Source organism: Rhineura floridana, chromosome 1, assembly GCF_030035675.1.
Source record: "Rhineura floridana isolate rRhiFlo1 chromosome 1, rRhiFlo1.hap2, whole genome shotgun sequence".
NCBI lineage: Eukaryota > Metazoa > Chordata > Lepidosauria > Squamata > Rhineuridae > Rhineura > Rhineura floridana.
In genome coordinates, this window is record NC_084480.1 from 307,891,049 (window position 1) to 307,908,228 (window position 17,180).

The following is a 17,180-nucleotide window of genomic DNA, read 5'->3' on the forward strand; positions in this document are numbered from 1 at the left end:
GCATCACCCCCTCCTCTTCTGAAGTTTCCGATTCCAGGATGGGGGATAGGGGAGGGGCTGATGGTAAACTGCCTCCCCGCTTTTCGGCTGTGAGCAGCCCTCCCTCTTCCCCCTCTTGCTCTGAGCCTGAAAGAGGGGGAGGCGTGAGAATGTCCAGGGAGGGCTCAGGCTCCCCGTTGCTAAGCGACCTTATCACTGGCAGTTCCTCTGTTTCGTCTTCGCTCCAAAGGGGGGAAGTTCCTCCCCCTTCCCTCTGCCATCCATCCGAATACTCTTCTCCCAACTCTCCGGGATCCAGGTCCCCGGGATTGGGACCCCAGCTCTGCCTTCCGACACCATCCCCCCTCCCAGGCTGTGCCCCCCTCCCCTTGTCTGGCTTGGGATGGTGGGGAAAACGTTGATGGAAAAGTTTTACCAATTCTGGAGCATGCACATCAGCTGCATCTTCCCATGATCTGTCAGCCACCCCATAGCCTTTCCAGTGAATCAAGTACCGCAGCTTGTGGCGTCTGATCCTGGAATCTAAGATCTCCTCAACTTCAAACTCAAGCTGCTCATTTACCAGGAGTGGAGCTCTGGGAGGTTCCTCCGGCCGTAACTCACTGGGAGGGGCGGCTTTCGTTAAGAGGGATCGATGGAACACAGGATGTATTTTAAACGTGTCAGGCAGCTTCAGTCGGTACGCCACGGGATTAATTTGAGTTTCTATTTCGAAAGGACCCACCCTCTTGTCTTGTAATTTTCTACATTTGCCCGGCATCTGGAGGAAGCGGGTGGACAGCCATACCTGGTCTCCCGGTTGAAGGGGGGGGGCCTCCTTCCTGTGCAGGTCAGCAACTCGCTTGTACTCCGTTTTGGCTTTGTTTAACTGCTGTTTCAGTGTCTGTTGCGCCGCTTGCAATTCCTTAAGGAAGTTAGCTGCCGGTACCAGCATTCCTTCTGAGCTGCTTGGAAAGACTTTAGGATGGAATCCATAATTAGCGAAGAACGGGGTTTGTTGAGTGCTGGAGTGCAGAGAATTGTTGTAGGCGAACTCTGCAAAATGCAAATATGATACCCAGTCAGTCTGTTGATAGGACACATAACTTCGTAAATATCTTTCCACAACGGCGTTCAAGCGTTCCGTCTGCCCATCTGTCTGGGGGTGATGGGCGGAGGAGAGTTTTAATTCCGTCTGCAACTGTTTCCACATTGCTCTCCAAAATTTGGCTGTGAACTGAGTTCCTCGGTCTGAGACTACGCTGTTTGGCAATCCATGCAGCCGGTAGACTTCTTTTATGAATAACTTGGCCGTTTCTTTAGCCTCTAAGGCCCCTGCACAAGGAAGAAAGTGTGCCATTTTGGTAAGTAGATCCACCACTACTAAGATGGCTGTCATTCCTTGGGACTTGGGTAGATCAGTTATAAAATCCATGGAGAGGTCCTTCCAGGGTTTGTGTGGGACAGGCAACGGTTGTAACAGTCCTGCTGGTGTCCCTGTTTGTGTTTTTGTCCGCAGACAGACAGAGCAGGACTTTACATAACTCTCAATATCCCGACGCATTTTAGGCCACCAGAAGTCCTTGGCCACGTTCTGAATGGTCTTGTAAATCCCAAAGTGTCCCGCTGTGATGGAATCATGACACTGGCGTAGGATTCTGAGCCTTAATTCCCCTTCTGGCACATATCTGGCGGTTTTGAACCATAACAGTCCATTTCTCCAGTGAAAGGTTACTTCTGAGTCTTGACCTTGTCCTGTCTCCTGCTGATATTTTAGCATGTCTGCATCTTCTTGTTGTGCCTTTTTGAGTTCCTCTTCCCATGAAGGCTGGCATACTCCCAACGTTAATTTCTCTGGCGGGATTACGTACTGAGGCTGGTCCTCGGATTCACTTTCTTTGTATTGTGGCTGTCTGGATAAGGCATCCGCTCTCTGGTTTTTGGCTTGGGCATGGTAAGTAATCTGGAAGTTAAACCTAGTGAAGAACTGGGACCATCTTATCTGTCTCTGGTTCAGCTTTCTGGCGGTTTGGAGGCTTTCAAGATTCTTGTGGTCGGAGCGCACTTCAATTCGATGAGAGGTCCCCTCTAGGTATTGTCTCCAGTTTTCAGAAGAGTCCTTGATGGCCAGCAGCTCCTTCTCCCAAACTGTGTAGTTCTTCTCTGCAGGCTTTAACTTCCGAGAGAAGTACGCACAGGGGTGCAGCTCCTTCCCTTCTTGGTCTAATTGTAGCAGGACCCCCCCGATGGCAAAATCTGAAGCATCTGCTTCCACTACGAAAGGGCGGTTCGGATCAGCAAAGCGCAGAATGGGCTCAGTAGCAAACCTTCTCTTCAGCTCCTCAAAGGCCTCAGTGGCATTCTCTGTCCATTGAAACTTCTTCTTCCCCCTTAAACAGTCAGTCAGAGGAGCTGTTAATTTGGAAAACCCTGGAATGAACTTTCTGTAACAATTGGCAAACCCCCAAAACCGTTGTACATCCTTTTTGGTGACAGGTTGGCCCCAGTCCAATATGCAGCTTACTTTCCCTGGGTCCATCTCCACGCCTTCCGCTGAGATTCGATATCCAAGGAAGTCTAGAGACTTGAGGTCAAATCCACATTTCTCTAATTTAGCATACAGGTGATTTTCTCTCAGTCTCTTCAACACCGTCTTCACATGCTGGTCGTGGTCTTCCTGGTTCTTTGAGAACACCAGGATATCATCTAAGTAACAGATTACATACGTGTCCAACAAGTCTCTAAACACGTCGTTCATGAATTTTTGAAAAATTCCTGGACTTCCACAAAGCCCGAACGGCATGACCAGGTATTCATACTGTCCGTAAGCGGTCAAGAATCCTGTTTTCCATTCATCTCCCTCCTTCATTCTGATCAGATTGTATGCTCCTCTCAAATCCAACTTCGTGAAGATTTTTGCAGAGCGCAGTCGGTCCAGCAACTCTGAGATCAGGGGCAGCGGGTAGCTGTTGGGGATGGTGATCTGGTTCAATGCGCGATAGTCGTTACAGGGTCTGAGTTCCCCCCCTTCTTTTTCACAAACAATAGTGGCGCTCCAGCAGGGGATTGTGAGGGGCGTATGAATCCTCGCCTCAGGTTTTTATCCAGGAATTCCTTCAGGGCCTCCCTCTCATTCTCTGTGAGAGAGTAGATTCTCCCTGATGGGATGCTGGCTCCTGGCACTAGGTCAATCGCACAGTCGTAAGGGCGGTGGGGGGGTAAAGTCTCTGCCTCTTTTTCATCAAACACATCTTTGAATTCTTCATACTTTGGCGGCACGGTCACTTGCTCGATCTCTTGCACTGCCCCCGCTAGGGTGTTCTTGATTCCTTCAGGTTGACAGTTCTCCTGGCAATACTGTGAGGTGAACCACACCACCGCCTCCTTCCAACTTATTGTGGGTTCATGCTTTGCTAGCCAGGGCATTCCCAGAATCACCTCAAAGTTCGAGAGATCTGACACGTATAGCGAAATGAACTCTTCGTGCCCAGGGATTTGAAGTTTCACTTCCTCCGTGGCTTGTGTCACCCCTCCTGACTTCAGGGGTCTCCCATCGATAGTCTCCACAGCTAGGGGAGCGTCCAGTTTCCACCGGGAAATTCCATGACGCTTGACTAACTTTGCATCAATAAAATTTGTGGAGGCTCCACTGTCAATTAAGGCAGTGGAATTAAACACCACTCCTTTGGAAGTTGTAATCCGAATAGGCAAGACCAACACCCCCTTTGAGGGAGGTTGGATCGTTGGGGGGCCTTTATACAACGCTGCCCCCAGTCCACCGGCCTGCACGTGGACTGGGTGTTCTAGTTTCCCGACGGCTCGGCTTTCCCCCCTTTCAGTCCACAGTCTCTGGCCACATGGCCCGGCTTTGAACAATAAAAGCATAAACGTTCCCGGCGGCGTCTTTCCTTTTCTTCTTCCGACAGTCTTGGCCTAGCCCCTCCCTGTCCCTCAGTTGCATTACCTGCCATCCCTGCAGTGGGAAGGGTCTTGTTGCGAGATGCCGAGGCTGAGTATCTCGGGACCTCCTGCTTCCTTTCCAGGCACCTTCCTTCCATCCGGTGATCTATCTGTAGGCATAGCCGGATGAGCCCTGGTAGGTCAGCGGGGGGGGGGAGGTCCTGGCCAACTCATCCAGGATTTCAGCATTTAATCCACTCCGGTACATAAACATCAGGGCGGCATCATTGTAACCAGTTTCCTGGGACAGAATTTTAAAAGCGTTAGTGTACTCGGAAACAGTCCCTTTAGCTTGCTTCAGAGCGCCTAGTTGCCGCGCTACTGTTTCAGCCCTTTGCGGGTCTTGAAACATCTCGGTCATCTCCTGTATAAATCCTCTGTACCTTCCTAAGACAGTATCCTTTCTCACGAGATACGGAGTCACCCATTTTGCAGCTTCTCCCTCCAGGAGACTAATCACGAAAGCTACTTTAGCCCCATCGTCTGGAAATTCCGTGTGCCTGACATCCAGATATAACTCACATTGAGCCACGAAGGTTGCCAACTGATCACTTTGTCCCGCGTATTTTGGGGGCAATCCAATGGGAACCTTTACTACGGCAGCTGGAGGGGCTGTTCGCATCTGGTCTATCGTGGCCTTCAAGGTTTGATTATCCGTCTTCAGCGCCTTGACTGCTGCTAGCAGGGCTTGAACATCCGTCTGCAAATCAGCTACCTTAGTCCTCAAGAGTTCCACTTCTTCCATCTCAGAAGTGGGGTTCGTCCCCCCGCTGCTCCCTTTGACATCTTGTCCCAGTCAAGTGAAGAGAGCGTTGAGGGTGATTTAGGGGGCTCTGTCAAGCTGTCAGGCCCAGGATGTGACTCAGGAACCAGACCAACGGCTGTAGTTAATTCGTGTTTTATTAGGGTAATGTCCAAACAAAGACTGCGTTTTCTCATGAAGCAATACAGGGATACAGGTCCTGCGGCATTGGGAGAAAGTTGACAGAGCAAGGGACTTCTTCCCGCCTGTTCTTTAAGAAGGGGCCAAACGGGCGCGCAATCTTTCGCTCCTCCTTAACTGCCCCTCAGGTACTGCCCGCCTTCCCCCCCCTTCTCTCCTGTCTTTTCAGCTGTCTGCGTGTGCGTGGTGAGGGGGGAAGCATCACCCCCTCCTCTTCTGAAGTTTCCGATTCCAGGATGGGGGATAGGGGAGGGGCTGATGGTAAACTGCCTCCCCGCTTTTCGGCTGTGAGCAGCCCTCCCTCTTCCCCCTCTTGCTCTGAGCCTGAAAGAGGGGGAGGCGTGAGAATGTCCAGGGAGGGCTCAGGCTCCCCGTTGCTAAGCGACCTTATCACTGGCAGTTCCTCTGTTTCGTCTTCGCTCCAAAGGGGGGAAGTTCCTCCCCCTTCCCTCTGCCATCCATCCGAATACTCTTCTCCCAACTCTCCGGGATCCAGGTCCCCGGGATTGGGACCCCAGCTCTGCCTTCCGACAGTTGTAGAAAGAGAAGGATGAGTATATGGATAGTGAAATCTATTAAATAAGAGATGAAACCTATGGCCCCTGGGAGGGCGTTCTAGGGGGCATAGGAAGCACTGGACGGACGGATGGACGGATAGATGGACGGACGGACGGATGGATGGACGGACAGACAGACAGACGCTATCTTGGATTCAGGCCACATCCACAGCACACATTTAAAGCACTGTTATACCACTTTAAAAGGCATGACGTCTCCCAAAGAATCCTGGGAAATGACATTTGCTGAGAGTTGTTAGGGAACCCCTATTCCCCTCACAGAGCTACAATGCCTAGGGTTCCCTGGGAAGAGGGACTGATTGTTCAACCGCACTGGTGCGCTGCCTGGGGCTGATGGGAGTTGCAGTCCAACGCATCTCCAGGGTACAAGGTTGGTGCAGGCTTCTTCAGTGCATCTCAGCCAGCTGCATTTTGTTCCAGCAAGGCTGTTGCAATAGCAATCACTCCTTTGTCCCATGGCTCAGAATGTTGCCAGCTAAGCAGGTTACATAATTATACTAAACGATGTGGACTTCATTTTGGCCAGTCAGACCTAATGAGCCTCTTATTGTTCTAAAATTTGCAAAGCCCAGTTGAGAGATTGAGCCTGGTCGAGAAATTAAGCTCTAGAGAAAACACAGACAGATGACTCCTGTTTCTATTTCACAAAAGACTCAGCAGGAAGAAAAAACAAGATCTCACAGTTCAAACAACTCAGTAACAAATTATTATCTAGGCTCAGTGGCTTGTTTTCTTTTATTTAGTTTGCGACATTGAGGCAGAATGAAGGAGCGCTCCTGAAGCTTTCCAGTTTTTTATTTTGGAAACACTACCCCCCACCCATGGTTTGTGGCAGAACCAGCTGGGTCAAAGGAGGCGCCTATTAGGGCCAACAGCAAAAAAAATCCCACAACAATATCTTTGTTGCACAAACTCTAACATTTATGGGAGCCCACTGAGAGCTCAAGCAAATCAGAAGCTGGATGAGCAACACCCCAAACTCTCTGTTGCGTCGTTAGCCTCACTTATCACCAGCCCCACAGTGAGCTATCCATGGTCCTGAACACCAGTGATCTTATCCTGGCTTCTTGCTGTGCACCACCTACTACTGTTCGGGTATAGTTCCACCAGCAGTTGCACATGCAGTGGGGCAGATCACTGCCCCCAAACTGGTACTGCTGCAGCTTTCCTGGATGGAGACTGTATGGGCACATCAGCAGGAGTGCTGAATTAGCTATGTCGTTGTCCCCACACAGCGCTGGCCTCACCCTGCCTCAACTCAGTCCCATCCAGGTAAGCTGTAGCAACACTGGTGCCAGGAAGGTGGCTCCATGACTCTGTGCCATCACAGGGGTTGCTACTGATTTTTACCTAATGGCCTAGATTACCTATCTCCAAAACACCTTCTCAATGAAGTTATACATGTTATACAAAATTATACAAAGTGTCGACCATGTTGGACAGCTCCTTGAAGATTTGGACTAAAACTCAGAGCAGAGTCACTGCCCCACTAGCCTCCACTTCCTGCTACGTAATGTGACAGCTGGAGCCAAACAGGGTGGCTGGATGCAAAGTTCTGCAACTACTGGCTTGGCTTACTAGCCAACCTATATCTATATTTGCCACCAAGCCTCCTGCCCTGCTGTGAGTCCTATGGCATGTATTGAGGGTGTCCAGAAGAAGCAGAGCATTTTGGCTGGGCTATGAAAAAAGGAGAGAATCAATGGGACAAAAGGAGAGAATCAATGGGCTGGTTCTTCTCTTGTCCAGGCTGCTGTGCAAACGAGAGGGCCAGGGAAGTGATCTGCAGGCTGCAGGGCTATCCTCCTTGCCAGAGGGCCAAGGCACTCATCCCCAGCAACCAGATATCTGGACTCCAGGCTAGAGAAGTGCATGGGAGGTATGCAGGGGCCTCCCACTATGTATAATTGCCAGCACTCTGTGTTCTGTGCGCACCTGTATGTGCAGTGCTGAGAGCCACCCAGACCAGAATGTGAGGGGCTATAGCTCAGTGGTGGAGCACACATGTTTGGCATGCAGATGGCACCAAGTTTAATCCTTGGCATCTCCAGGCAGGGTTGGGAATGTCCCCTGTGGAGCTGTGACCAGTCAGTGTAGACCAGTGGTTCCCAAACGTCTCTTCCCACACAGACCACTTGAAAATTGCTGAGGGTCTTAACCAACCACTGACTTGTTTTTCTGTGCTCGTAATGCACTGTGCTAGATGCTGTATGATCTTGAATTGCATTTTCATTGCCTATTTTATTTCTTACGTTGTATTTTAACGTATTACCATTTGCATTCCATAGAATTTAAACTACAATGCAATAAAATCCATCAGAAGTAGAAGAAGCAATAAAAAAATGTTTGCCATCAGTGAGAATATTTAATGTTGTGGACATGCTGTGGACCACCTGAATGAAGCTCGTGGACCACTGGTGGTCCACAGGCCACACTTTGGGAACCCCTGACATATAAGGCAGGTTTGTCTGTGCTTATGAGCCTTTCCCACAACGGCACTGCCCAGTGGCATGTGTGCAAATGTGCACACTCTGCAGTATGTTGGCAGCTGCATTTCACCGGAAGCCCAAGCACACTTCCCATACACGGGTGACTGGATCACACCCTATATTGTATGGTAAACAAATGAGTAGCCCACTAAAGAAACACCATGTGCTTGGACTGAGATTTGCTGTCATTTCGCAATTGGTTTCAAGGGCAAGCCTTTGGATTAGGCTAAAACAGAGAGGAAAAGTAATTATGACCAGGGTGGTTATTGTTGTTTTTAATGGAAAACTACGGAAGCCACATAATTTACTCTCCTGGGTGTTATATAAATAGTTATCTCATGATCAGCTAAATACAGGATGCAATCAAGAATATTTATAAGCACATGATCTTCTCAGCTGAATTCAGCTCTAGGCACGGCTGCTATTTACCAACGGCAGAAGTAATTCTGTTCAGCCAGTATGTTCTCTGGAGCTACAGATCTAATTAATGGCAAGTCAAAATTAAGAAGTCGCATTCACATTCTGCACACACAAATTCTCCAGCATCTGCTGTGCCAATTTCTTCCAAAACTCATCCACCCTTGGCAAATGTAAATCCTTTCAGTAGGGCTTGCAGATAAGCAAGGTTTTACAGCCCGAGGGCCACATTCCCATCTGAGCAACCTTTTGAGATCCACATGAAAAAGTGGGAGAGCAATGAATGTAAATTGCACCTTTGTACAAATTAAACCAGAACTATCACTAGAAGCTAAAATGATGAAACTGAGGTTATCATACTATGGACACATCATGAGAAGACAGAATTCACTAGAAAAGACAATAATGCTGGGAAAAACGGAAGGGAGTAAAAAAGGAGGAAGGCCAAACAAGAGATACACTGATTCCATCAAGGAAGCCACAGACCTGAACTTACAAGATCTGAACAGGGTGATTCATGACAGATGCTCTTGGAGGTCACTGATTCATAGGGTCGCCATAAGTCGTAGTCGACTTGGAGGCGCATAACAACAACAACAGTAGACCAGTTTTTACACTCTCACACACACACATCCCTCTATCCTCCATCCAGACAAGCAAAAGGCATTATCAGAATTCAAGGATGCATTCTACCCAGACAAAAACATTTGGGGCATGAAGCAGGGCCAGTGGGTGACTTGGGGAGAGGGGTGTGGGTTGGGGAGAGTTCCAAGAGCCAGAGAGAGAGGCCTGAGCCTCCCCTCCCCTGAGATAAATCCACTGAAGTTACTAGCTAATCAAGCATATATCATGTCCCCCTGTAGGGTAAAATCACATGTTGTCATGGCAAATGTGTGTACCCAGACCTGGCACTGCCAATGTAACAGAAATGCAAGGGCAAGAGGGGACACCTGGGCAGGGGCAGAATTGGCAGGCAGAAAGATGGGTGCTAAACTCTTCCTGCACCTAACATTCTCCCTTGCAACTTCCCCTCATACACAAACAGAGAGAGAGAGAGATGGCTTATATTTGATGTCAGGGCTTGGCTAGGGACAACTGGGCTAATCTAGAGCAGGGAAAGAAAACATGTGGCCCTCCAGATATATCCCATCAGCCCCAGCCATCATGACCAATGATCACGGAAGATAGGCACGGTAGTCAAGCAACATCTGGAGGGCACCAGGTTAAAGATGACTGCACTAGTAGACATGGAAGAGTCTTGACTGAGGGAAAGGGGAGAGCTGGGGTACAGGTTTTGGTGGTAGGCCAACATACTTCTTAACAGCCAGTTCTGCCATTAGGACAGGAGACCTGAGTGACATATCAAGGAAATGACGGACGCATTTGCTTTTAACATTTCACGGATAAATGTCTGGTTGGATGACAGCAAATGTAGCTTGTGATTAACTAGTCTCCTGGAGTTAAACCGAGGGGACATTTTCATTTGAAAACAGGGTGTGAGAGAGGAAATCATCCATCCGCAACAGAATTTAAGGCAGCATTTGGGAGTACTGCAGGGGCGGAGACTGTAAATCAATGTGACACAGCGAAAGCTAAAATAAAAGTGCTCGAAAAGCAAAGGTAGCCATGTTTGTCATAAGAAAAGCCTCCAAAATCTTTTATTAGAACCAATCAAAATGTCACAAAATACTCAAATGTGTTACTAATTCCTCCTTTGCGGCTGTGGTTTGAACCTTCCTGCACCCTATGCTATTTAACAGACATGGGAAAGGCACGGGGTTCACCAAAAACAGCCTCACAGGCCAAATCCAGAAGCCTAATGGGCCAGAAGGTTCCCCACCACCATTTTACGCATAAGAATTTGGGGACGGGCCGTAGCTCAGTGATAGAGCATTTGCTTTACATGCAGAAGGTTCCAGGTTCAATCCCTGGCATCTCCAGGTAGCGCTAGGAGAGACTCCTGCCTGAAACCATGGAGAGCTGCTGCCAGTCAGTGTGGACAATACTGAGCTAGATGGACCAATGGTCTGACTCAGTATAAGCCAGCTTTCTATGTTCCTAAGCAACTCTTCAGGTGTTATCCTGACTGCACAGAGAATGATGACAAGAATCATACAGAGCGGCTCCATGCCCAACATCCTCATGTTCCATGTATGAGCTTGCACACAGATCCTAAATATATGACTAGTAGTGGGCACCTATGGGGCTCTTTCCACAGAAACAGGAATGCCAAGTTCCCAATCAGGTGGAAAGTGTTGGGTGGGTGTAGCATCTATGCATGCGTTCCACGGAATGTGTGGAGGCTGGAAGTGGGGACGGCATGCTTAATTCCGCTTTGTTCCTTCATGCAGTCTAAAAAAGCCCATATTTGACACAACACTGAAAACAGCTTCTTATTCAGCACTTGGGTAGAACATCAGTCTTCAAATGGTGGGCAGAACAAGGGGTGGGGGAGACGTTCAATCCAGTTCTCATTTAAAGCCGAATCTATCAAATTCACACTTTCAGAAACAATATGAGAACCAAAACACAACCATCCTTCGAAATTCATACGTATTATAATTTTGCAGCGCAGTTTGCCAACCAAACACCGTTTATAAAAATGCATATGTTAGGGGAAAGTGTGCATAAAAATGAATACATGAGTGAAAATAACATACAAAAATGCATTACATGATGAGAAACTGCTTGCAAAAATGCATACACACAGCCAAACCTGCCTGCAAAAATGTGTTTATTAGGAGAAATTTGCACTAAAATGCCAGAGAATTTTCATCTTTAAAAAACTGCAGATTACTGCAGAAATGTGGAGAGCTGAATTTAAGATTGGGAAAAAATGGGAAAATGAGAGAACCCCAAAACTGACAGCACTTTCCATCTCAAGTCAGGACTGGAGTAGCCAGGTGGTCCTTGTGTCTGAAGGAGTCCTCTATTTGAGGACCTGTCCAGTCTAATTCAAAGAGAAAGAAGGCTACGAATGAATTAATAATAATAATAATAATAATAATAATAATAATAATAATAATAATAATAATAAATCTTTATTTTTACCCCACACTTTTTCCAAAGCTGGAACTCAGGGTGGCTTACAAATAAAAACTACACATAGGTAAAAAAGCATACAAAAATATACAATTAAAATAGGATTAAACTATTCGCGACGTTAAAACCATGAAACATACACTTAAGATACTAAGACAATTTAAAACATTAAGAATAGGACCAGAGAACAATACAACAGATCTTCTGAGGCCCTATCTTAAAGATCTTCTAGTCCAAAAGCCTGTCGGAATAAAAAAGTCTTTGCCTGCCGACGGAAGGATAGCAAGGAAGGGGCCATTCATGCTTCCCTAGGAAGAGAGTTCCAGAACCTGGAGGCAGCCACCGAGAAGGCCCTATCTCGCGTCCCCACCAATCGCGCTTGCGAAGGTGTTTGGACTGAGAGAAGGGCCATTCCTGAGGATCTCAACGCCCGGGCAGGCTCATATGAAGAGTGAGGCACGGGGAGGCTTGAAGTTTGCATCTATAAACTTTATGCAAATCTGTGCCTCTCCTCCCTCCCCCCTCCCCCCTCTCTCGCTAGTGATGTATTTTCTCTTTTTTGGCGATATGTAAATAGCCAGCCGATTTGGGATTTATGGCAGGTTAAAAAAACAAAACAAGCAGATCTAATGCATGTTTGGGTTACCAGTAGTCTGCAATTTTCATTCAGGCGCACCGTAGCGTGTCTGTGGGCTTGTGGTTGGAGATGGGACATGCCACATCCCTCACATTAAATATTAATATTGATTGTAATTGCTACTTTTATTCCTTATATGGCATTTTATTTATTACAATATTAATTCTATGGAAAGCAAAAAACTGCAATATAGAAGAAATAAAAGAAGCAATAAAAGATAATTAAAAATCATACAGCACCTAGCACCGCGCATTGCAACAGGCAAAAAAAAAATAAGATTAAGTGGTTCACCGACCTTCAGCAATTTTCAAATGGTCCATGGGGGAAAGAGTGTGGGAGCCACTGAGTTAAAGGCAGGTCTCATGTCTGAACCAGTTCAAGACAACTGGAGCAGAATACTACCTGCAAACTTTCCCTTGCATTCTCCCATTGTTTGCTGCTTTTTCTGAAGTCATTTGGGTGTCCCAATCAATGTCCTTCTCTTCAGACTTTCAGGCTCAGCACTTTGGGGTTGGTGCCTGCAGAGAAAGCATTGTTGGTTTATTTTATTTTCTTCCAACGGAGCCACATAGGGAAAGGTGTCCGCTGACAAAGCATTCTGTAAACCCATGTTTAACTGGACTGTTGTTAATCATGCACTGTGTCATTTGAGTCTCCCCAAGCATCCCACAGGAAGAGTCCCTCCTCTCACTCTCAAGTACCTGCAGGTGGCTGTAATTTAGTGCTCTGCACTAGAGAGAAAAAACGGGGAGGCGAGGAACAAAGTGCCCCCACACTGAAACATATAATGAACTGCTCGGGTAATTGGAAGAGAAGTCCACACCACTGTAGACAGGCGGCAAGCTCAAAGGGTGACACGATGCCAGCCGCTGTGAAAAATTACCTCGGATTTTTAACATGAGCCACGCAGGGCCCTGATTTTGGTGACTGGCAGAGCTGACAGTTAAATTAAGACCCTGCAGCCGCACGAGATGGATGGTGTCCTTTGAAGGAGGGATGGAGCAAAGAGCAGCAACGTTCTCTGCCTGCAGAGCAGCATAAGGGAGTAGTCATGATGCTTCCTTCTAGTTCAGAGGGTCAGTCCTTATAATATTGAGGCAGTATGAGTAACTGTAAATGGAGGGATTGGTAAAATTTGTGGCTACATGCCAATGCTCAGCTATGGCACATGGCCTGTCCCACATCGTGAGTCAGTTTGCATGCAGTCTGCACTGAAAGAACGCTCTATCTTCTGTTGCAGTTTTCTGTGAGGTGTGGAGTAGGGTACCAGATGAGCATAGGTAGTCATGTTTGGGGAAGCCTTTAGTAAGAGGGCATGAACCCCATAATGTAATGTTTTTCTGTAAAACGCTTTGTGAGGTTTATACTGCCTGAAAAGTAGTATAAAATATGCCTCAAATAAAGAGACAGCTGAGGAACCTGGATTGATGTCGTGGGTCCTTTGGTACCGTGTCATGCTTTCATTACGGGGGTCAAAAGGAGATGGGAAGATGGAGGAGGGGAGAATCTAGTACTAGAACTCGGAGATACCCAAGGAAACTGGCTAGTAGGAGATGCAGGATGATCAAAAGGAAGCACTTTTGAACATGTCCCTTAAGTAATATACAATATACATACAAAATTATGCATATTGGAGCAAAAAATCTTAATTTCACATACACGCTCATGGGGTCTGAACTGGCGGTGACCGACCAGGAGAGAGACCTCGGGGTTGTAGTGGACAGCACGATGAAAATGTCGACCCAGTGTGCGGCAGCTGTGAAAAAGGCAAATTCCATGCTAGCGATAATTAGGAAAGGTATTGAAAATAAAACAGCCGATATCATAATGCCGTTGTATAAATCTATGGTGCGGCCGCATTTGGAATACTGTGTACAGTTCTGGTCGCCTCATCTCAAAAAGGATATTCTAGAGTTGGAAAAGGTTCAGAAGAGGGCAACCAGAATGATCAAGGGGATGGAGCGACTCCCTTACGAGGAAAGGTTGCAGCATTTGGGGCTTTTTAGTTTAGAGAAAAGGCGGGTCAGAGGAGACATGATAGAAGTGTATAAAATTATGCATGGCATTGAGAAAGTGGATAGAGAAAAGTTCTTCTCCCTCTCTCATAATACTAGAACTCGTGGACATTCAAAGAAGCTGAATGTTGGAAGATTCAGGACAGACAAAAGGAAGTACTTCTTTACTCAGCGCATAGTTAAACTATGGAATTTGCTCCCACAAGATGCAGTAATGGCCACCAGCTTGGACGGCTTTAAAAGAAGATTAGACAAATTCATGGAGGACAGGGCTATCAATGGCTACTAGCCGTGATGGCTGTGCTCTGCCACCCTAGTCAGAGGCAGCATGCTTCTGAAAAGCAGTTGCCGGAAGCCTCAGGAGGGGAGAGTGTTCTTGCACTCGGGTCCTGCTTGCGGGCTTCCCCCAGGCACCTGGTTGGCCACTGTGAGAACAGGATGCTGGACTAGATGGGCCACTGGCCTGATCCAGCAGGCTCTTCTGATGTTCTTATGTTCTTATATATGGAACCCACTGCCACAAGATGTACTAATGACCACTACCTTAGTTTTTTTTTAAAGGGTTATATAAATGAAAAGCAGGCTTTTCAAACTAGAATGCTGAAGAAGCACCTAACCACCCCCCCCCAAGGATCACAGGACTAGGGTTTGCATTCCAGTAGTAATGGCTACATACAAGTGCCCATTTGATCAAACAGGAGCATAGGAAGCTTCCATATACCAATGGAGATCATTGATCCCTCTCGCAAAGTATTGTCTATACCTGGGGTAGCCAATGAGATCCCCTCCAGATGTTGTGGACTGTAGCTTCCTTCATCCCTGATTGGCCATGCTGGCCAAAACACTTGGAGGGCACCACGTTGGCTACCTCTTGTCTGCACTGTCTGGCAATGGCTCTTCGGGGTTTCAGGCGGGTGCTTCTCTCAGCCCTACCTGGAGATGCTGAGAGTTTTTTGTATGCAAAGCATGAGCTGCACTGGTCAGCTAAGGCCCTTCTTAGAAAAATAGTCCCTGAAGAAGACTTTTCTCAGCTGTTTTTTCTATTAATATGCCCTCCATGCAGCACCAGTTTCAGCTCCAGACTCCTAAAGTCCCCTAAAGACCCTCCCCATTGTTATCTTTTAAAAAAACATTTACAACTTTTTAACGGTCCCATAGGTCTCCTGTAGTAAAGTCATGATGCCCAAAGGTTCTTAGTAGACTCCCCAAAAGTTTCGACTGAATGCTCCCATAGTTTCCCCACTATAATACTGTGAGGCCAAACGTTTTTTGTGTGTGACCTTTCCAAGGCTCCTCCCCCCAAATTGTCAATGGAAATGGAAAAGGACTGCCTTCAAGTCGATCCCGACTTATGGCGACCCTATGAATGGGGATTTCATGGTAAGCAGTATTGTTAATTATGTTTACCGATTGTTCCCATTGGTACCCTACTGCGATCCCAAAAGCAACCCTCCTTTTTTAAAAAAAAGCCACACCCACTTTTAGACTTTCGACTCGCCCACTTTGATGTGCCACCTCTGGTATCTATGATAAGCATTCCTGACTCACACGAAGTATCCCTCACGTGACAATTATCTAGCTTCCTATTACTTGTGGAAATGGGGAGAGACCAAGACTATGCAATGCCTTGATTTGGTTAAAAGTAGCCACGTGTTTTCTCAAGTTCATGTTTCATGGAAGCATCCCAGAAACCACATAATCAAGGATCCACTTCTAGAGAGGACAGGAGTCAGGCAAGCGCCCTAGAATAGAGTCCCTCTCAATTAACTTTTATTCCCATTTGTATGCATAACTGTACAGAGGGTTTCTGATGGCCCAGTCTAACTGCCCATCAATCTTCTGGCCAGCTTTGTATAGGCCAGCAGTCGAACTGCCATGTTGGAGAATTGGGCAATCGCTCAATATATGTTGCCATGCCTGTTTGGCATGACAGTTCAAGCTGCAATTATTGGGAGCAGGCTGGGGAACAACAGTGAAAGCAAAGGGTGGGTGGTAAATGAGGGCATAGCTCTAATACCCTGTCACCTGTCTCCACCACACAAATTTAGAGAAGACATGGGGGAAATAAGCTCTCTTGCTCTAGACTTGGAATAGGATTTAACAGATTTCTTCCACCCTCCTGATAATATTTTGGGAGCCTTAAGTAGGAGAAAGGTTGGTGTGATGCCATTTGACCCTCTGAAAATGTCATTCCTGGGGATCTTGAAGAGTTTTAGACTGTCTCCCAGTTCAGAGGCAGGTAGCCTTTTTCAGCCTCAGGGCCACATTGCTTTGTAGAAAACCCTCTGAGGGCCACATACCAGTTAATGGGTAGAACCTGAAGTGAAAGTGGCTGGAGCAACAAATGTAAATTCTACAAGAGGGATTATCAAAGTTTAAAGACACATTTCAGCCAGGGAAAAGCGTCCAGGGTACAAAGCAGGGCCAGTAAGGGATTTGGCCTGGGGAAAGTTCCAAGGACCAGATAGTGAGACTTGGAGGGCCACATTTGGCCTCCAGGCCTGAGATTCCCCACTCCTGACCTAGTAGTTATTAGTGAGATGATACACTTATATCTGGATTGCATCACTCCAGTCTGCAGGTGGGAAATTCACCCTCTGATAATTTGGGTTGTGTTTGTTACTCCGCTTTTAGCCAGCTCAGTGATGCCCTTTTTAAAATGGGATGCCCAGAGTGGCAGGCAGTCACATGCCCAGCTGTGGCTGCACCAAGGATTTAGGCAACAGCAACACACAAGCCAGCTATCTTACTTTCAATTAAGCTCAAGGAGAGGGACTTGGGTGTCATGTAGCACCTTGCTCCTCGCCCATGACTAACAAAGTCACCCTATTCACACTTATCAGCAGCATGGGACATTGCACTTAATGAGAGTTAAATGAGAGTAAACACGCACAGGATTGGCTGGCATATTATGCCAAATAAGCATGCCTCTGCCAATTGGATTAATTTGCAGGAAAATACAATTAGGTGCATCGTTTGTTGCATAAATCAGCTGCCCTTGAAGCAGAAACTGGGCTTCATTTATGCTGGGTTTTGAATCTCTCTCTTTTTAAATGTGGAACAGACATGATTCTAGCAGTAACTGGGCCGGCTCTACCGTGAGACAGAATGAGGCAACAA

At 47.1% G+C, this 17,180-nt stretch overlaps 1 protein-coding gene and 1 non-coding gene across 2 annotated transcripts in view; one reads left to right on the top strand and one right to left on the bottom strand.

The window, feature by feature from the left end:
* Nucleotides 1-17,180, bottom strand: part of KCNQ3 (potassium voltage-gated channel subfamily Q member 3) — a 212,197-nt gene that overhangs the window by 159,645 nt on the left and 35,372 nt on the right. The gene's annotated exons all lie outside the window — the stretch shown is intronic.
* Nucleotides 10,238-10,306, top strand: TRNAV-UAC (transfer RNA valine (anticodon UAC)). The gene has a single exon. It is a non-coding gene; the product is annotated as a tRNA-Val (tRNA).